This window comes from Empidonax traillii, unplaced genomic scaffold (genome assembly GCF_003031625.1).
Source record: "Empidonax traillii isolate 1590-97213 ecotype Southwest subspecies unplaced genomic scaffold, ASM303162v1 scaffold764:size1210623, whole genome shotgun sequence".
Classification (NCBI taxonomy): Eukaryota; Metazoa; Chordata; class Aves; order Passeriformes; family Tyrannidae; genus Empidonax; species Empidonax traillii.
Window position 1 is genome coordinate 792,492 of NW_020955957.1, and position 22,447 is coordinate 814,938.

A 22,447-nucleotide genomic window follows, 5' to 3' on the forward strand; every position below is an offset into this window, starting at 1 on the left:
CACATTCCCACTGCTCCTTGGCTCCCTTTCTGCCACTCTTGGCCTAGCAGGGCAATATGAATGCAACTTTGCACCCTGTTTACCCTGTTATAACACAGTAGTAGCTTCAAAGTAAGGGGGCAGGTAATTAATTCTGAATTTCTGCGGAAATTCTACTACAGCTCTACTGCAGCCACCTTAAAACCAAGCTGGTCTATCAGAATCAATATTCCTGCAATAAATTTTAAGGAATTAAGAACGATTAGCCAATTATTTTTAAATGTTACATGATAAAAAAAGGCAAAAGAAAAAAAAAGCCCTAAAGAAGTTATGAAGGTTTGCCAGGTCCTTACATTACACATGGTAGCATCTCAAGGCTTGTCTGCAATAGTTATCGAGTGCAGCTGGTCAGAAATGTGACTTTTTAGCACCCTTGATGCTCAGCTGTGGCTCACCAAAAGCTGAAGTTAAGGTTGCTTATTCTATTTTTGACTTTTAATAAGTTATTTCACATGAAGACACTCTCAGTGCTGTGTCCTCTGGCAAGTCAAATGCTCTGCTCACTGTGAGCAATGTCTGCTGCTGAAAACTTTTCCCTTTATGTGACTTTTCAAAGAGCAGGAAGAATTCAGTATGGATCACAAACCACGAATTTCCATTGTTATAATTCACAACAATGCAGCTTTGAAATAATTGTTAATCTACTTGTCTTCCCCCCTCCTAAAATTGACAGGATTCTGAGGACTTCCTACAGAAATTCACATTTTAGTCCACATCACCAGAGTGAGGAGGGGATGCAGATCAGGAATTCAAGCAGCTGCATTCCCAGGGCATCCTTCATTTTCCTCAAGTGGAAAAGCTACAAGAGGCTGTACCTGAGTTAGGACTGAGCGACCCAGTCTTCTTCAACAATCAGATTAACATGTCTCATCTCATCCTATATTTAAAATTTCTCATTTTTAAGTGTATTTCTGCAGTTGTAATTAAATGTAATGAAAATGATTGTTTCTCCAGATTTTCCTTGTGACTATTTATTATTCCCTATCCCTTTCACTCCTTGTTTCTTTCTCATCCAGACGAAAGAACACATGAGATTATAGTCAAACTGTAAACTACTAGTCAGTACTGGGCTTTCTTTAATGAAACCTGAATGCATTCTTTCCCTGCTGCAACCTGCCTATTTTGTGCTGATACATTGTCACTGTGACTGTCTCAGAGATACATGAGATAGTCTATTCTGGAAAATTCTGGCCCCTCGATTGTGTGTCACCAATCACTCCAGCTACAGAGTTTGGAGCAGATATTAAAAATGTTTGATATTTTATGCATTTTGGCAGTATCATTAGCAAAACAGGAGTCACCTGCAAGTCAAGAAAAGTAAAGGCCAGGCATGATCTCTGCAATATTCAACCAAGAAAGATACCATGCCTGCAAAGCAAAATTATTTTACCACTAACCTAAAGTTTTTCTGTATGTCATCAAAACTCCCTTGTCTAAACATAAAATCTACATAAATATCTATCCTTAAATTTTAAAGAGTCTGGAAAGAAAAAGAAGACAGGAAAACTCAAAAAAAACCCAAACCAAACCAAACAAAAAAAACCCCACAACAACAACAACAAAAAAAAAAACCAACCAAAACAAACAAACAAACAAACAAAAACCACCAAAAAAAATCCCAAGGAATGTAAGAGACATTGGCCTGGTCTCCTCACAGCCATGGGCATTATGACCAAAAAAAAGACATTATAAAGACTAAAAGACTAAAGAGTTGTCAAAACAACATGGAATTGAACAAAAAGATTTGCAAAGCTTGTGAAAGATTGGCCACCAACCATGGGAAGTCCTTCCACTCCAAAGAGGGAGAAGGAACAAAGGAACACATCTGAAGAAAATAATCAGTTTGCTTGCCAGAAGAATTGAACTCCTGTTGATGTGTTATGATGATGGATGGCAGAGCCATCGAAATCATCTGCTGCCTGAGTGCTGTGTGTCATCAGTCTCATTAAAAAGCAGAATTAGGCAGTGATCAGAAAGGTCATCTGCCCCTTTCATGCTGGCAGTTGTACTGCAGGTACCTGGCTGGAGGCAGAAACTCGACCTCACCTGAGAGCCACCCAGTTATTCAAATGGGAGAAACTTCTGGAAAGTGTGGGAGCCACAGCCAGGAAACTCTGGGCAGGAAAATACTTCTCTTGATGACCCACCAAAGATTCCGTGGAGTTTGATGCCTGTAGGCCAATGCAGGAGAAGAGAATAAAATAATAAAAAAAAAAAAAATTAGAAAATGATGGAAGAGAATCATCTGCTTTCAGAACTCTATTTAATCTTTTTTTCTTTTCCCCCACACAAAATGTTTCTGTTTTAACTATGTTTCCTGGGTGTTTGTATCCAGAAAAGTTTGATTTGGAACAGCCAGCATGTATCTACCACAATGAGGTCTGTCATGAAGGTCAAAGTATATTCCTTTTCCCTGGTTAGATATCTTTATCTGTGAAACTGTAGAGCCAAATGCCTACACTTTAAATTAAAAATTATTTGTACAGTAGGCGTAGGTAAGTCCCTCATTTTCTTTATGTTCTTTTCCCCAAATTCATTAACTATATTATTTGTGGAAAGTAATCACAAAAGCAGTGTGTACACAATTTAAATTAATTCCCTTAAAATCAAAAGAATATTCATATAAATATGTTTGCTGTATTCATCCAATTCTAATTTATTACTTACTTTTGACATCTGTGGAAATCAGATAAAGTATTAAAATAGTCTGAAGGAGTAAAATCTCATTCTTCCCCTATTAACATGCTATCAAGTTACACCCTTTAGAAACTACATAAAACTTTTAACTACAAATATGCAATTCAATTATATTGCAGGAAGTCATTGGCCAGCTTATCAGCATGATAAAGGTATGGAAATTATTGCAGTTTAAGAACACATAGGGGGGTACTAATATGTTAATTGCAATTAAAGCCTGATATCGGTTCCACGTAGGAAGTCCGAGTTTTCGGTGATTTTAATGAGAGCAGAAATGTTAATTAAAAGGTTTTTATTTCCTTTTGCTGAGTCTTGCTGATGGATTTGGCGAGTAAGAGGACTAGTGCTGACACAAGACTCAGCCAGCATTCCAGAGGCCAGGACTGCTCTGGCCTGGGCTGAGTCCTTACAAAATATACAGGAACAACAATAGCTCTTTGTTGTTATATTTCCTTTATTCAAGTAGCTTGCACCTTCCAGCATAAATGAATAAACATCTCCACATCAAACTGCCCTAAATTACAGCACGCTCAGGCTGAGCATTGGTCAGCATGATTGATGATGTTTTATGCAAGCTGAAAAACTATTAACTACGTGTTATAAGCAACAACAAAGAGAATATTGCAGGCAGCAGCTGCATCTGCCCAGAGCAAACTCTTGGCCCTTGCTGTGACAACATCTGATGGAGAGCTCTTGCCATTTTTTCCTTGGTGTGGATAACCAACATAACCGAGGGTGTTTTTCCTCTTTCTTGCATTCGTTTGTATCTGTAGTATTAAAGGCACTGGAATACAGAAGAAGCACATGCCAGAATTAAAACACATGGCAAAGCATCATCCAAAATAGGAGATACTGCCAGCATATCCTTACTCTCATTGGTGTGCCTGCAATCTGGCCTTTGCAGCGGGTCATGAATGTGCTTCAAATGTAGTTAGAAATGAGCTTGAACTCCCAACACTCATCTCTCCAGCATCTGCAAAGAGGAGCTGGCAATCTTTGGTGAAAGTGATGTGTGTCCTCCTCGCTCTGAGCTGTCAGATCCTCTCCTCTCCCCTGCACAGACAAACCAAGCTGTCAGGTAAAAACAATAACCTTGTGGTTAATTCTGCATTTGGCATGTGAGCTGCCAACCAAGCATTTGACACAATGGTCCCCTCCTTTAAAAATGATGTAGTCAGAGAGTCTTCTTTGGGGCTGGGGGTAAGGAAGAAAGAATCAGATATTATTTCTGCCTTTCTACCATTTTCTACTGCACCCCTCTCTTTCATGCTGATGTGTACGTGCGCTGCAAGTCCCAAAACTGCACAACTAAAAGTGAATACCTTTTTTTCATCTGCTTTACTTACAGTGTTAGCAACTTTTCTTCCGGGCCTTTCATTTTGCCCTTTAAACCCAAACATATCAATAGATTTCTTTGTGACTCCAACTAACCAAGTTACTTTTTTTCTTTTTTTTTTTTTTTTTTTTTTTTTTCCCCCAGCAGTGGTAGGTGTTGAAGAATTTGAATTGAAATTTGAAGGTTCCTGGCTCCCAAGCCAGCAGGAGATGAGGTTTAATTGCTTGGAAATACATTTTCACAGCTGATAGTGGGGAACAGAAAAAGTCTGTATGTCAAGAGCCTCTAAACTAATCATTTAGCCATAACATGCACCACCCCATACCTGGGGACAACGTAACTGTTAACAGCTTGAAGCTGCTGAAAAAATAACCAATGAGAAGGTTTCCTCTAATTTTCTAATGCCATTCTTCACCCTGAATAAACTAACAGAAGAGAAAGGCCTTATTTTCAATTCTGTCAGTTCAAATGAAAACAATTGTGTGTTCACCCAGTCCTAGCACTGGAATTTATTAGATCTGAGGTTGTTCATTAAGGCAACAATTTTGAAGTTGCTCAGTTGTTAATACACTGGCTGTATAAACTCCTGGGCTGCCTGGTATATCTGGTTACACTCTGGAGACTGAGACTTGCTTTCCAGCCCTACAGATCAGGTCAAGAATTGCAATAACGATTAGCCATTAGTCACTAGATCTCAATTTGCCGTAAGAGAAGGTCATTTCTTCCGAGCAATTTTTGCCCCCTGGAAAGGAATGGGAGATGTAGGAGACTGTAAACATTTTGGAAATTGGGATATGGAAAGGTTGGGTATGGCTTCTGAGAAGGTAACAGGGATAAAGCTTTATATTTCTGCTTGAGCTGACTGTTTTCCAGCGGGGCAGGAACTGCATGTATTGCCTGTGCCTAACACAAATTAGTATCTTTTTTTTTTTCAAATTTCAGTGAAATGGAAAATCTATGCGGGTTTGCTCTCCTGCCACACAGGAAGCCCCATAACAACTCCCAACAAGGCATCAGAACTCTGCAGTGCCACCTGGGCTTGAGCTCTGCAGGGAGCAGGCTGTGAGGTGCTGGGGTTCCATGCTAGGACTTCACTTCCTGCTCTCCAGAAGAAATATTTTATATAAAATACATATATTTTATATATATATTATATATCTGAAAGTGCCTACAAAACATGAGATATGACTGAGCTGCTGTTGATTGATTTTCGAATTCAAGCTGTTCAAAGAAGGGAGGATGTTGAGGAACATTTACCATTTGTGAGTATCAACTTGGCAATGTTCCCTCAAAATAAAATATAAATTTTAAAATGGAATTGTTTTTCGTGAGGAATCAGCTGTTTGCCTGTGAACTGCCCGAGGTGTAGGAGGAAGAAGCGTGGTGAGACTCAGTTTTGTTAAGAAAGTTAATCACCAATGAAGAAAGTGCAAAGACATGGCTGGAGAAGGAGCAGATAATCGTGTCTCAGACACAATCCTTCCTTTTAATGGACAGCAGCAGCTGAAAGAGAAACTACAAGGGAAGCTTCAGATCCTGGAGGATGTATGCTGTGAATTGATCTCACCTAAAACCAGTCTCTGTAATTAATATAAACAGAGGAGGGATGCCCACTGGCAGCCTTGCTAACAATCAGCTGACAGATAGTTAACTCTGGAAAGGTCAAAGGGCAGGGATTTAATCCATAGGTTGATGATCCCTCGGGGACAGTGTGGTGTGAAAAAGAATTTGGTATGCTTGATGCTATTATGGGCAGGATCAGCCCGTCAAAATCCATTAGCACTCACTTTTCCTGCAAATAAGCATTAATCTAGCTTTTGGTATGATTTTTCCAAGGCAGATCTCCTATCATTCTTAGTAATCCCTTCTAAACATGAAACATATAGTTTCTTATATGACAAAAAGCGATTTTTCGGGAGTTTTTAAAATGCATGCTGTATTCTTCAATTAGATCTACTTAGCAGATTGAATGTGTTTCAGACAGGCTCCGAGTTAAACTGAAAAATCTGCAGAGGAAAAAATAGATGCCTTGAAATCGCAGCTTAATGTGTGGGGCACAGTGTTATCTTGTGTAAGTTATCTTGTTTACACCATGACAAAGACCAAAACAAATCTGAATACTCTACTTAAGAGAAAATCAGAAATAATTTTAGCCTGACTTTATTGCTTTTAGACCCAGAGTGTTTTAACTTGACATTTTCCCTGAATATTTCACGAGATGTTCTTTGACTCTCCAGATAGCTGTGAGGGAGAGAAACTTCATTTGCTTTTCACATTTGTCCGTTGCAGTTTCAAAAACACTTCTTATAATGACCTTGAAAGGAGAGGAACTCGTGGAGGTTTTTTTTTTTTTGCTATATGACATTCATTAGTAAGTAATGTGGAAAGAATGCTAATAGTGAGTTGCTGAAATACATAAAGAACTGTATTTTTTCATGATGTTAAAGACCAAGATGTGTAGCTTAAATGACAATAAGGTGTGGCATATGTGCTGGGAATGTTCTGAAAGCTTTTGTTAGAGTTCAGTTAGGAAGATGTAACAAAAATAAAGCGAAAACAAATTCCTCAGCGGATAATAACATATTTATAAGTTATATAATGTGTTAAAGCATGATTTAAATCTCCTAAATAAAAAGCTATTACATGCAGCTTTGAATCTGACTTCTGTCAGCTTCAGAACATGCAGCCCACCATACATTTCCATCCCATATGTCAGCCTTTAAGAAAAGGTTTGGGAAATGGAATGAAATCTTTTGATGTTCGCTATCACAGCTTTGGCTGTTTATTAAAAAAAAAAAAAAAAAAATCAAATCAATGCCTCCCAATATATAATAAATCTTGACTTTACCTCCCCACAGATTACATCTGTATCTTCAGAAAGGCTCAGTCAGTCTGGTTCATTTGATGGGCAGATGCATGTCATGCAATACTTGATGAGAAACTTGTGAGCATCCTTTGGCCATATCTGCTTGGAGCTGTCAGATGGTTTTCTCTGGGGTACCTTTTCCTTTTGCTGTGCATCAGAGCAAAATAATATTTTATTGTTGGTCCCAATTAATAATTCATTGCGATGCACTAAATGAACACACACACACACAAAAAGGTGGATATAAATCTTATTAGGTCCCTGGATAAAGTCACAGTATGCCTTTGCATTTTGAATTTCCAGGCATATATTATATCATCCGATATTGGAACAAGCTGAGAAATGTAATATAAAAATTTGATAAATTGCTTTCTGCCTGTAAATGAGAAAACAGACTTGTAAAATGTGAAATGAACCATTCTGGCAAAGAAGAATTTGAGTTTAGAGTGTAAACACTTGAGTTAATGGCTGGGGTATCTCTGAGTCTCAGAAGCTGTGGTACACAGGGAGGGTGAAAGTGAGGTTATGGAAGCTCTTCAATATTTTACTTTGAACATCCTTACAGGCCTTAATTAGACAGATTACCTGTTATGCATGGTGCAGTGTGCTGAACAGTTTTAAACTGGCTTGTCCTCGAGGCAAATGGAAGGCAAAGTCAGAAAGAATTACACTCTACACAAATAACAATGAACCTGCTATTAATGCTATGGTGAAAAGAAAAAAAAAAAAAATGAAAGCTTCCCATCCCATGCACTATTTAATTTTTAACTTTACCTTGTACAGATGAGTTTGTTGTGTATTTCCTGGCCATTTGAATTTGTGACGACACAACGAAAACTTTTCTGAGGCTAAAATTAAGGAAAGCTCTCATTATTGATTGATTTAAAGTGGGGTTTTTTTTAAGAAAAAAAAAACACTGCAGGTCTGCAGTGGAAAGCCTGGAGGAACAGGAAGTTGATTTCCTGATGGTTCCAGGACAGGAGTGTTAACTCACTGTGGATATGCTGAATTCCTGGAGCTGTTTAATCGGTTTATTCAGCCAGCCACCTACAGGGAAGGTCACCGTGTCAGGCAATCCTGAATGGTATTTTGGGTGAATTGGGAACAGAACTTTTAAAGGCCAGAGGTTTAAGGAACATAAACCAGATGTGCTCATTTGAAATAGTCTACTTATTAAAGAAAGGGTCAGCCACTTAGATCTTTTTAAAATCTTACTGTCAGACACACTCCACAGAACTAAGAATTTTACTGTTCTGAGTGGTTTGAATTTTACCAATTTCTTGAATGAAATATGCCTTCATACCTTTGCCATAAATGCATTACTTCCCTGTTTATAGTCTAATATTGCATGTAAGAATTCTATGAATTCAATCAGAGGAATATTTTTCAAGATGATTATTTTAAAAATCCCTTTTCACGTTCTTGTTTTTTATAGCTCAGAATTATTGCAAGCATACACTGGTTTACAAAACTGTTTTTTCCAGTCAACAATTTGCACAGCATAAATCTAGGTAACCATGTGGTTAGGGTGAAGATGTTTGTAGTTTTGGTGGGGGATTTTCTCTCTAGATATGCATATCTGAAGATTGATTGTCCATTTGGAGTCAAATCAAATGCTGAGGCTGAAAGCATCCCTTCTCTTCCCAGTTTGGGTCCCACCCTTCTTGCTAGGACCCCTCCAAGGAACAAAGCAGGACAAAAAGAAAAAAAAAAAAGTGCCTGACAGAGCAATCAAAAGTTGCAGCAGAGCAGAGAAAATGAAACACCTGTCTTTGATAATTTACAGCAACCCATTGATCGGCACTGAACGTCTGCAGTCCTGCTTTCACCCCTGTGGATGATGCAGGTACAGGTGATTTTCATCGGTCAACCACTGCATGATCTTGAAGGTGGTGGGAACCCTGGAGATGTAATGAACAAAAACCAACTCACCACCAAAAAAAAAAAAAAAAAAAAACACCAAAAAAACAACCAGTCAGAACTGAGACTGATTTTGCTTGGGTTATATTCAGATGGTTTGCTCTGTTCTGCCTTTGAATAACACTTTTTGCAGAGTGTTCTTTATTCAGAGTGAACTGCACATGACTTTCCATTTCTAGGTCAGAAACATTACTCACCCTTCAGTGTACATCCCCTTTTTCTTTAAAAAAAAAAAAATAATTCTTGAATGAAATCCTGGGCTGTGCCCATTGAAATTTGCACAAATCCTGAGCACTGGTACATATTCATTCCTGCAAAGGATTGCTTTGGGTTTTTTTTTCATCTTAAGGCTATAAGGATTTGGTTTTGAACCTTAGGAAAGGTTAAACAGGTGTTTTGGAAATATTTTTTTTTTCTTTCTGATATAACATCTGTGTAGAATATACCTAGTATAAGCCATTTGCCAAAAGTCTTCCTTGGATTGTTATTTCTTAGAATAGAAATCACAAAATTTGTCATATTTGATAATCATGCAAACTGTGCAAAAAGAAGATAAACTTTAAACAAATTTATTTACTGGTTCTATTCTATTCTATGGCGATTTCATAGACCATGAGTGCAAAAATATTTTATAATAATATGTATATATCAGTATTAATATTTTTATAGATATATGTAAATTTTCAAAATAAAAAAAAAACCACAAATAAACGAGGCAGACAGTCCAAAAACCTCCTTCTGGCAGTACTTATCTTTAAGACTAATGTTATTATTATTTCTTAAAAAGCAGATAATTTAACTGGCCTGGATTCTTCTTTGGGTAGTTTATTGAGGTAGCACATTTAGGTGTTAAACACTCTCCCAGTGACAAAGCTTAGAAACTTTTGGTTTCTTTTAAGCAATTTTATTAATTGGAACTGTGTGCACCTGACACATAACTTTCAGAGGCTGAGTGCATGGAATTTTCTGTTGTGTAAATTATGAATTGGTTCATTACTACACTGGTATTAGTTCAGCCTTCTAGTTAAGGATTAAGCATGAGGAGTATCTAAAGTTAAATATTCTACTGAATATTTAGGAGATTTTATTTTTTTTAAGTTACATTCTCAGTACCTTTTTATTAATTTTATTTGTGAAGTTAATAGTAAATGAGAGACATTGCTCCATTTCAGAGGCAAAATAGTATGTTTCCTTCTGAGAAGGCCTATTCAAAGAGAATTTACAGGAAAAAATACACGATGTATCAAAATTTCAGCAGTGTAGCACCTGCAGGGTTTTTGTTCCTTTTAATATGTCAACTTCAGTATGTCCTACTTTTCCCAAACAGACACTATTTTTTAAATTTTTTTTCAATCTAATTAAAGTAGCAATATCAAAATTCATGGTGGTGTATGAGAATGAGTGAATGAGACTCACTCACACTTCCTTCTTGCTTCTGGATAGGGAAAATAGACCTTGCTGATATGAATTTGGAATAACCCCAGTGAAGGTCAGAAACAGCTGGGATAACATCCTTTCTGATGCAGTTTAACCGGTGTTGGTTGTTCAGAGGATTCTGCCAGTGCAGTGCTGGCCTGGCAGGGTCAAGGGCTGGGTCTGAATCATTGACAAAATGCTCGCTGACTCGCCCAGAGAAGGGATTTTTCTATCTAGTTGGTGGGATGCTACATTCTTGGAACACATATGTATGAAATATTAAAAAAAAAAAAAAAGAAAAAAACACAAACAAACAAAGAAACAATTCCAAGCATTTTCTGTAATGGTGCTCCTAAATTTTTAATCATTTTTCGGTAAGCTCTTTGACTTTAACCACCTTAATGATCCGTGAGGCAGCAGAGCGAGGCATTCCAGGATTTGATATTGTATTCAGCACCACGCAACGGGAAAAAGGGGTGTCCCTGCCCAAAGCAACGCTGTTCTTTCCCACCTTCCCCTGACAAAATGTTTTAGACCACTCACAGTTATCTGCCAGTTTAATGCTGCTTCCAATTGTGGCAAAGTAAACGTGAGCTGTAAAGACCTCTGCTGCTTTGTATTCTGCGTGTCACCCAACAATCCTCTGCCCTGTTTGCCTCCTGTACCTGCTGTTATGCTCTGGACTGATGGTTTCAATGATTTTCCCCTTCCTGATCACTGTGCTGGATGATTGTTCCATTAAACTCAGAGTCCCTAGATTGGTTTCTTGCTTCACACCTGATTATTTTATGTTTGCCTCACGCTTATACAAACTCATCTGAACCTCTCTGGCTTTAAAAAAAAAAAAAAACAAAAAACAACATAGTGGGGTTCCCAAATAGAGAAGCTGAGAAACTCTCTTGGTTGGTGATTTCTGAAATCAGAATTTTGTTGATATCAAGGAGGTCATTCCATCAGTCATAAAGGACCTTCCTGGATTCAGGCACAGTCCCAGTTCTCTGTCTCTCCACCTTTTGAAAAGCCCTGGTTTTTGCATGAAGGGCTCACAGATTGTGAGGCTGCCACGTTTTCAGCAGCACACAGGCAAAGAGGGATCTACATAACTTTTAATTTTGGGGGATTAAGTGCAGAAGTGTGAAATAAAATTCTTTCTGATAGCTCTAATCTAAGAGAAACTTTACGAAGCACAGTTTTGAGAGTTCTGGCTCTCAATTTACATGACTGTTTTCATGAGCTTTTTGGATATATGGCAGGCATTTCATATTATTTCTAAAGATACCAGAGGCTGCATAATTTACTGGACTCTGTGGGTTTTATTTGATTCAATTATATTGTTCATTGCATTTTTAATTCTTGAAAATATTACTACTGTTGCATTCTAAAAAGCTGTAAAGCAAGAGTGTTACCAACTCCTAGGACAGTGCACATTCTCTGCACTGGGTATAGATATTTGTCAAGCAGAACCTCTAAAAACCCAGAGCACTAAAAAAAAAGCAAAATTGAATCTGCCATCCAAGAAGGGAAAATCTCAGTCCTGCTCCCCAAAGTTTTACCAACCAAAAGAATATTTTTTGCTTAAGTACTGATTAATACAACTGTTAAGTGCTTTGTTTGTGCTACATTTCCTTATAGTAGTCAAGCTTGTTCCCTTTCTTTGTCAATTTACAAAATACATCATCCTTGAGCTGCCTTGTGAAGAAAGTCTGCTGAGCTAATATATATATATTTCAATAATTAATGGAATAACAAAGTAAGCTTAGATCAGACTGCAAACGTAAGAAAGAAAATTAACAGTGGCTGTTTTCATTTTAATAATATAATAGAACCAATTTTTAAAATATAAATTTGGGGGGGGGTGGTTTTGTTTTTTTTTTTTTTTTTTTTTTTTTTTTTTTAATTGAGATTAGCTTTTTTTTTAATGACCATTTTGAGATACTGAATAACACCCTTGATTAAAATATCCTGTGTGCACTAATATAAATTGTGTTCACTCACCTCTCTGCTCGGGACATTTACTGCTCTTGAAAACACTGCCTTTATCTCTTAGTGGTGAGAAATGATGTTCCATTGTATGCAGGGCTTTGGGGTTTGATTCTGCCCAGCACAGTGGAAATGGCTCTTCCATTGACTTCATGGGAAAATCACACCTGGAGCAGTGCTATTTAGAGTGTCTGGCTTGTCTTGACATTTTGCATCCTGGCAAAATTGCAATTATAGCCCTGTAAGTGTACCTAACATGCCCTGACACTCCATTTAGAAGAATGAACACGGCATTGAAGACTGCTTTCCAAAAACATTTATGTGCCAGCAGTATGAATAGAAAAAATAATTCAGCAATTCAATTTGGTTTTGAAATCAAACTTCAAAGGCTTTTAAGAGTGTTTATTACAGAAACAGAATATGCACTTAACAGAATAGAGGTGCAGTTAGAATTCACTAAACACCTTTTCCCTCACAGTGTTGACAAAAATATTTTTGGGGAAAAAAAAAGAATAACAATTTAAACTCCCCCTCATACACCAATAACCTAGCTCACTCTAAACAGGGATATTTTTGGAAGGTCAGTAAACACAAACAAGAGTTTGTTGACACAAATATTTATCAAAAAGGAGTAAGACTCACAACCCTGATTAAGTGTGCAGAGCTATTTGAATCCTCTTCTGCAGCGTTTTTATTTCTGAATGCTGGACAAGAGACAAGATTTAGTGGTGTAAGCGATGACTGATGACATGAAAGAGCAGAGTTTAACCCCAAACTTGGGCTCAGCGTCCCTCCAGGACACTTGGCAAAATCCTAAAGGTGAGCACCTGAAATTCGGGGTAGCCTAACCGTGACTCGGTTTGCCAAGCAAATTGAGTTGCAGCTCCTCCCCCTGCAGGACTCCAGTCTGAGAAAGCAGCACAGCTCCCCTCCAGGCCGGCCCTTTGACAGGCTGGGATGTATTAACAGAGGCACAACTCCAAATGGCTTTGGTGCACCCCCAAAGAAGGGATTGGAATGAAGAAATGTGGCTGGCATTACCCAGGGTTTGGTTTGGTTTGTTTTTTTGTGTGAAGGGAGCCTTGATGTCAGCTCTGAATCACCTCCAACAGGAGGAAGGACTATCAGTCAGGGGAGCCTGCCTGGGGAAGCACCTGCAAGCATCCCCCAGCTCTGGCAGGTGGAGAGGCGTCTGCAGAGCAAACAGCATTCCCAGTGCTATATATAATGTTTTCCCTCTTAGTGCTTTTCTCTTTACTGCATACTAAGATTGCTATTGGCACTGTAAGTTATTAGCTGCAGGTTGCCCAAAGCCCAGAGCCCTTTGGGTGCTAAAAATCCATTACTGTGGTATTTATTTTGGAGCTACAGGCTGGGTGAACTAGGGAATAGGGTAAGATTTACTCTGGTAGGCTGAGAATTTTAAGGAAACTCTGTTTCGCTGAATATATGGATTTTAAATGTCTTTATTAGAACTTTCATTTAAGCGTTTCCTAAAATCTTACTGTGATATTAGAAAGAACACAGAAAATTTGGAAATTGAAAATGCAGAGATAAACAAATTATTTGTTACAAAAAGGGCCTGGCAGGTCTCAGGGGAAATAGAATATTCTAATGTCTGTTTATGCCAGCAGAAGTAAATTGTATTTGGTGAACATAATGTTAGTCATTTACAAACATGAAAAATTGTGGAGCTTCTTTTGTTTATTTCAAAGACTTTGCATTGCACATTGAATTTATTTGAGTTAAACTGAATTGTAGCATAGTAAGAATTTGGCTGTAGATGGAAATTCCCTTCTATTGGCTTTTTCTTCTCTGCATTTCTCTTGGTTTTCTTTCTTTCCTTCCTTCCTTCCTTTCTTCCTCCTCCTGCCTTACTGCCTTCCTTGCCTCCCTTTCACTCATCTTTTTTCCCTTCTTCCTTATTTTGACTTGTCTTCCCTCTCTTTTCTCCTTTTTATTTTCCTCTTTTTTCTTTCTTTTCTTTTTTTTTCTTCCCTTTTCTTTTTTTTTTTTTTTTTTTTTTTTTTTTTTTTTTTTTTTTTTTTTTTTTTTTTTTTTTTTTTTTTTTTTTTTCTCCTGTAGACTTGGGGAAGTTTAGTGCAAAGACATGACTTACTTCTTAAAAATCAACCTTAATTTTCAGTAGTCTGATTTTCAGACCAGAGAACCAAAAGGAACCATCTGAAATGGCAGCTCACAGTCAAAGTCTCTGAATCACAGTTTCCAAATAATTTAAGAATACTTTCTTTTGATTCTGTTTCTTGTGAAACAAACTATAAAATGGGTATTTTAAATAAATTAATATTTTCCAGAAAGAACCATTTGACCTCCTTTCAGATTGAATTAGACCTTTGCAGCTAAATTTGGAAAAGTGCATTTTCCCACACTCCTTTCTTTAAAAAAAAAAAATAAAATAAAAAAGTCCAATCCTATCCACCTGATTAATACAGTGCAGTTGCTGTACCATAGTGCAGCCAAGGGAGAGATGGATTAATATGTCAGCTAAAATTGACAGTAGGATGACTGGTAACCTGCTCGATATAATTCCATGGGGTTTCAGACCTTCTGGGTGAATGTTTATAGCCAAAAAAACCTGTTTTTAAGTAAAGATAGGCAATCGTTGAAGCAGCTTTTATTCTGACACAGAATGCTAAATTAGGAGTTTTGTGGGAAAAAAAGAAAAAGAGAATAAAGAAGCCAAATTAATTCTTCTCTTTAAGTTAGTGGAGCACTTTTTTCCCATCTTGTTCCAGAGACAGAAGTGCTTGCTTAGAAAAGACAGAATTTTTATACCAAAAGGACTGGTGAGATAAAATGTATTGATCACAATGTTAATGCACACAAGAAGGGACTCCGATTTTAATCCCAGGTGATGTACAGAGGAAAGAAGAAAAGACAAGTGGAAACAGGTAAGAAATGCCCATAGGTAGGGGTGTTTGGTAGCATTTACTAAACATCCAAGCAGGTGACATCATAAATGCAGGTGCAGAACTGTGTCAAGTGAGGTTTCTAAAGCATCTCCTTTCCTTCCCAACGCAGGCTCCTGGTGTCCTGTCCAGCCAGGGCTTGCTGCCTGGGGATGTGGCTCCAGTGCTCAGGAGGGAGGGCACAGGAGTGCATGCCCCATGGCAATTTACCTTCTAGAGCGGCCTTGGCTCAGAAATCTGCCTGTCTGAGCAAGGAGCTGAGGTACAGGAGGGGCTGGACAAGTTCAAGCCTTTCCCCTCCAGGCAGTGTGAAAGCATCTGTAAGCACAGGCAGTGAGATATTGCTTCAGGCTTTTCCTTTCTGGGGTTGTTTTATTCTAGTGTTTTAGGTGAAAATCAGCTCCTGTAGATACAGCCTCAGATCAGCAAGGTTTGCTTTATATTTATTTAAGGATAATAGCTCGTATGGCACCAAAATGTGCTTGGTTAATCGTGTAAAATATACAGCTGTGTTCTAAGAGGCTCCCTCTCTGGCACAAAGGAGCCCAAACCCAGTCCAGACGTGTTGCAAACAAAACCCAAAGGCGTGTGCTGCAGGCTGAGCCTCACAACATTCATTGTGCAATCTTGCAGTATTCAAACTGAAGTTTTGGAAGTACACTGATCAATGCCTCCCCCCGACTGTCAAATATTAACTCTTCTGTCAGAGCTCCCATCTGCACTGTCTAAACAAGTGTTTCACCCTTCGTTCAGGCAATGACCTTTTGTAACTAAGAAGAAAATTAGCAGCAAGAACTTCTTTTAAATTATGCCAGAGGAAAAAAAAAAAAAAGTCCTATTTAATCTGCAATAACAATGGTTTTATTTCTAGGAGTTTATCTTCGGAAAGATATAAATTTGTCACCCGTGGTGTTCTGAAAGACTTCTTGTAAATGGACATAAAAATGCAGATCTTTGTGCCCACTCAGCCAGCCAGGGTGGGCACAGGGCACTTTAATGTCCTGCCTCTCCTCTGGCAGACTTGGAGCTCCCAACAAGGAGAAAGGCAATCAAGTGCTGGCAAGGAGCTAGTGTGTTCCTTAGCAGATAGCTAAGGGGCAGATAGCACCTTTCCCTCTTCTAGGAAATGCCTGGAAACAATGAGGCCACATCTGTTTTCACCTCAGTTTAGTGAGACCAGAAAATTTCAAGTTTATGATGCTTATGTCTGACAGAAAGCACGGAATATCTGCAAGCGAGGGAAGATTTCATAAAGTCAGATGTTACCTACTGATTACACTTGGCCTCTTTCCCTCTGGTATCCCAAGGCTCCTCATGAGGGCCAGAGCCTTGCTATGTCTCCATGAGTGACTGTAAGCAAAATGAGATTTGATTTGCCTTAGATGGGTCATCAGTGTGGAGGGTGGTGGCTTTGGCTACTGAGATCTAAGGTGCTCCACCTGGGGAAATCATCTGTGGAAGATTCGGCTGGAATTAATCATCTGACTAAATCTAAATATGTATAACATTTCATTTTCATCTCGGTTAAGACAGAAATATCCTAATTCACGGTGGAAAACTAGTAATTTGGAGTGCTTGAGCACAGGGAAAACATTGGGCTGTGCAGAACTTATTAATGCCTAAGATGCCTCAGGTGAGAGCTTCTCTGGAACTCCAGCAAAAAACCTTATAGCAAGTGAGGGATGAACCCAAAAGGTCCTATGGATAAGCCTTCTAGAGAATTCACTCCTAAGTTTTTGCATGTCAAGGAAAACTGTGTGGTTTTTACATGTTTCTTAAGCTGACTGCAACAATCTCTAACATCGCATTGTTCTGTACTTAAATCCCTTGGGTGGTTGGACACCTGGCTGGAATGGATCCTTTTGATTACATTTTGTAGGGCCTTCCCACAGAACCTGACAGCATGTGTAGAGAACCTTAAGATGCACATTAGCAGCCCAGAGTTTAACTTCAGAAATGTTTTCAGGATTTCACATGCACGGAAAAACGGCCCAGATCAAAAATGCAGTTCAGGTGTAGGAAGCTCCCAGCTCTCTGCCTGATCCATTGCACAGAAAAATGATCCATTTTTGACAGTATACTGAAATGTATAATACATCAAGATTAATTTTCTAGCATATGCAAACAAAATTGGATGGCATACCTGAGGAGGGATGATGTGCTGACAGGGTAAATGAGGAAAGATCTACTGCAGAGTGGTGGATTTTCTAACTGATAATTTACCGTTTCGTAGAAATTACAGATTGAAGAAATCTTGTGGGCTTGCCCCTTCCTCAAAAATTGTTGCTATTCCCTAAACTACTTTGATGCATCGCCTAATTTAATTTTAAAGGAATAAAGTAATAGTTACTCACATTTTCCCTTTCTTTTTTTTTCTGTTCTTACTTACAAACTCTGCACACCTGGGATTGCTAAAAGCTTCCCTTTGCTCCACTGAGGTGTTTATCTTTTCTTCTTTACTACTGTTTTGGGTAAGAAAATGCGTATCTGGGGCCAGTATGGTGATTATTCACAGCACTCCCTCGTTAAACAGTTTCAGTGGTGTGGTTCCTCTGGGTAAAAGTTTACAAGAGTGCCTTTGAACTTTCTCTTGAACAGGGTTTCCTTTACATTTTTTTTTTAAATACTGATAATTCTTTATCAGCTTAATCTTGACGTGGTAGCTACATTTCATGAGATAATTAGTGGAAAGTATAATTTCTTTTTTCTGCTGCTAATAACTCAGTTTGTAGTGTGCAAGCACTAATAAAAACGTTCAACTACACTGGAATCTATTCCCCATATACAAACTTTTTCTAGTTTAGAAAATGTTGGTTATGTTTAATGTTGCTCTGAGAAATGACAGTGCTGAACACCCTCCACATTTTAGATATAAAATATTCCTATTTATTCAACTGTACTAATTGTCCCAAAGCACGAAAATCATTTCCATCACACTCTGCTAGCGATTCCTTAAAAACTGCACCATAACATGCTTTAAAGAAATATGTGCTTTCCATGGTTCAATTATTGTCATGGCAAATATCCAGAGCAGTGAACAAAGACAATAAAATACCTTGTACGAAGTTAGAGGCCCCCGAATGCTTTTATTATACTGTACACACTGGGATCAGCGGAGGAGTTTTTAGGTACCATAGTCTGGGAAACCATCTGGTTCCTTCTGTTTTGAACAAAGAAAGCCACTTTTATATTCGTGCTTTCCCCCTTATTGGAGAGGAGGACTCGTGGTGCTGCTGCAGCGAAGATTGTGTCAGCACTCCCTTTATTAAACCCATTCTGAGAACCCGAAGAGAGGCTGGAGAGCCATCAAAGCCTGCAGGTGGGTGGGAGGGGGGCTGGGATGGGACCTTCCTGCTGGGGGACTTGGTGGCATCATCCCCACAAAATAACAGAACACAAGGAGAATGTCCGTGGTGCTCCAGCTCTGAGGTACAGCAGGAAAAGGTGCAGCAAATGTTGAGATCTATTTAATTTTTTTTTTTTGTTCCACTTCAGAATGAAATAAATTTGGAGCTCCTGTTGTCTCCTGTGGGAATTTCTACCCCCAGAAAGTAGATGATCACGTTAATTAGTTCTAGCTTTTGTTTCTTAGGAGAATTTTTTAACTGTGTTCAACACATTTCAGATAAATAGGCAGATAAAATCAGAATTCGGTATTAAATATGTAGACACTTCCCTCTCAAGATTCCTATTTTCCTTTTTATTTATGGCATAAAGTCTTATAATACATTATAGCTTCATTTTTAAAAATTAGAGACTGACTCATGTAAAGCTGCAGACCTGAAGTTCCCTCTTGCTCAGACTCAGACTGGACCTAAAGCAAGGATGGTGAATGGTAACACGATGGGAGCCTTGCTAAAAGGTATAAAGGAAGCAGCACTTTTTATAAAGCTCCTGACATTATCAGGCATCATTACTGAAGAACAAAGCAATGAAAGTTTTTATGCATAGTGCAGAACTTGGAGGATGTGAGAGAGCTGATGAGTTTCGTGCAGCCTTGCTGATTGTCACGTCTCGCTGACACACGAAGAGTGTGCTCAGCTCACCCACTTGACGTGCAAGTTTAAGAAATCACCTCATCAGCTGATAGTTCCTTCATCAGAAACAGCTGCTACAGGAGTTTCCACACAGCTCCTGGGCCAAGGCAGCCAGATCAGCTTGAACGACTACCAAAGGTGAGTTAAAATAACTGATAACGTTGGTGTTGAGAGTGGCTTTCAATTAAATTGGCCGTCAGAATTGCAGCAGTTTTCCTCATAAATAAAAATCTTGACGTGGTTCAACTCTAGAAATGGCTTATTTTGATTAATCAAGTCGCTAAGGAGTCTTCTCCAGTTTAATTCCTGTGTGTCTGTGCTTGCACAGAAAATTACACACTGAACTAATTAGATTAAAAACTTTCTATGCTTTGCAGTTGGAAAATCCATCACCACGGCACAGCTTTGCGTGGGAAACAGCTTTCCCATGCCATACATTTTTATACTAAAAATAATAATAATAAAAAAAATGTTTCCCTGCAGAGATTTTTAGTGACAAACTGGAGAAATCACTAGCCAGAATAACCTCACACACTAACTTTAATGACAGCACTCCAAACTCACGTTTGCATCAGGCCAGGAACTTGAATTTAACAATCCTTTAAGAGCTACAGGAATGCCCCTGCTTCTAAGGCTTTTCTCCCAGTTTCAAGAGGTAGCATCTTGTGACTGAAAAACCTTTCCAATAAAAGTTTCAAGGAAATACATCTTTTGGGGGGCTGTAAAAAAAGTTCCTGATCTTAACTTGAGTCTTATGATATGTTTATATTTCTGCTGCATTTTCTCCCCTGGTTTGGGTTGGGTTTTTTTTTTTTTTTTCTTCTTTATATGATTTTAAAATGTAACAGAAAAAAACCCCTTTTCTCTGTGAAGAAGAGCAGCAGTTTGTAGCACTCCAACTCCACATTCAGATAATGAGTAATCTCATTTCTGCACCCCTGAATCTGGCAGTAGACACTCCTGAAGTTCCCATACTTATTATTCCTCTTGGATTTGCATAGGGCTGGTATCAGACCACGTTCTGATCCCGAACTGTGTGAAATTCAGCACAGCACATTTTATATTGTCTTTGCCACACTTGAGGAATGCCTTGAGATAGCATCAGCTCTGTCAGAATTTGATTCCAATCTGACTTCAAAGGCTTCTGGAGGACAACTGGCATGGAGGATAGATGGCAAAGCTTTCCTGGATTGCTGAGATTGCTCCATCGCGTTCCACAAGTGTCCATAATTCAAAGTTTTTCCTTTTGCTCAAGAGCTGGGAATGTCATGGCACAGCTTTATCACCAAGCAGATGAGTGAGGCAGAGACTTCTGTTCACTGGGAAGGGGCTTACACAAAACCCTTTAACCCTGGACCTCTTTGCACCCGTCAGTGTTCCCCCGGAGGAACAAATAAATGGTGTGAGTTACATTTTTATTTCATACCCTGGGCTTGGAGCTACCCAGTAATATTTACCACAGTAATATTTACCTCAGCTAAGGTCGTTGTAATTTAAGTAATCTCTTTGCAGTTGATGAAACACTCTGAAATATTACTATCTGTTCATCTGTAGAGGGAGTAGCTTGGGTAACTGGAAATAATTCATAGGAGAAGGTTTAACACCAATAGAAAAGAAATCAGATTAAATGAGGTCAGTATTATATCTTCTTATTTAGAGACTTTTATCTAGCTCCTAATATCTTTAGTTTCTCCTTCCTATTGTTTTTTTGTATATGATCACATTTGATTAAACATTGCTGTATTTTATTTGGTGCTTGTGTGGACATCCTTTGGACATTTCATTTTATTTACTGAAGTATACAAGCCCAGTATAACATCTTTAAAATGATGCTTCATCAACTGTATAAATCATACTTTATCTGTAGCACTCCTATATGAAAGCTGAATTGGACTATTTATCTATTATAAGTCCTGATTTGAGAGGTTTAAATATTTCAGCTTTTTCTCTCCCGGCATAGCCGGCACATATTTTATTTCACTGTGTCTCCAACTATCTAATTCTCCAGCCAAGGTACTATAGCTCAGAAGCAACAAGCTATCAGCCCACCCTTGTCATTTCAATTTTTCACACATTTCCTTAGGCTGTATGTTCTGTACCTCAGTGAACTCTTATCTCAGCGCTCCACTGCCATAGGTTTGAGGTACATATAACAAAGCTTCAGCTCTGAAATGTCAAAAATAATGAAAATAGGAAAATGACAAAAGAGAAATTGGCCACAGCCACTTCTGTGGATCCAAATCCCTTAGACTTCTGCTCATCAGCAGACCTTAAGTGAGGTGGTTTTTTTTTCCCATCCCCTGCTCTGCTGTCACTTGCCAGGCAGGTCCTACCCAGCACTGAACACTTCTGGAAGAATTTCTCAGTGCCAGTCCCCACTATCAGCTGGAGAAAAGATGCACAGGCACAAGGGATCACTTTTCCCTTTCAGCTCTTACCCAGATTTCTTGAGAGCACAGACAAAGCTACAGGAGGAGGTGACATAAGAACGTGTAGCAGCTATAAAAGGGGAGCTGCAGGTGGGATTAGGAGATTTATGTGGAGCTTGAAAATTTCTCAGGAAGGTCGTTGTGGGTGTAATCCTCACTTTCATTACTGCATTTCATCAAAATTTCAATCATCAATTCCTTTTAAAAGGTGATATGTTCCTTCCACTTGGATATGTGACTCTTCCCCTGGGATGAACTGATGACTAGCCATTTCATCAGTAATAAACAGAAAATCTTCAGTATCTCTTGACATTAAAACAAATCAGTGTTAAGGGGAAAAAAATGTGAGAGGGCAGAACAATGGATGATGTTGTTCCCATTTAGCAGATGGATTGAAACTGGAAAGCTGCAGGAAGAAAGGAAGGACTAAAATATATTGCCCACCCTAAAGGCTGAAAACAGTGAAGAAATGGGCCCATTCCAGCAAAAGGAGGGAGTGTAATGATTCTCTTTATAAAAAAAAAAAACCCTCACCATTTATCTGCAGAGTAATGTGAGACATTTGACCATTATCTTATCAGAGCAGCAAGGCAGGCATCAGTGTGGCAAAATATCTAATTGTGAGAATTCTTCTGAAATTAAAAAAAGAAAAATATCCAGAATAAAAAAAAAAAAATACTGCTAAAGGCATCAGTACTCCCTCATGCATCTATGAAGCTCTTGCCATGCAGTTCCAAACTTGAAATATGTACTTTAGGAAAAACCAAACAAAGACAGAACCCAGCACATTAAATTCA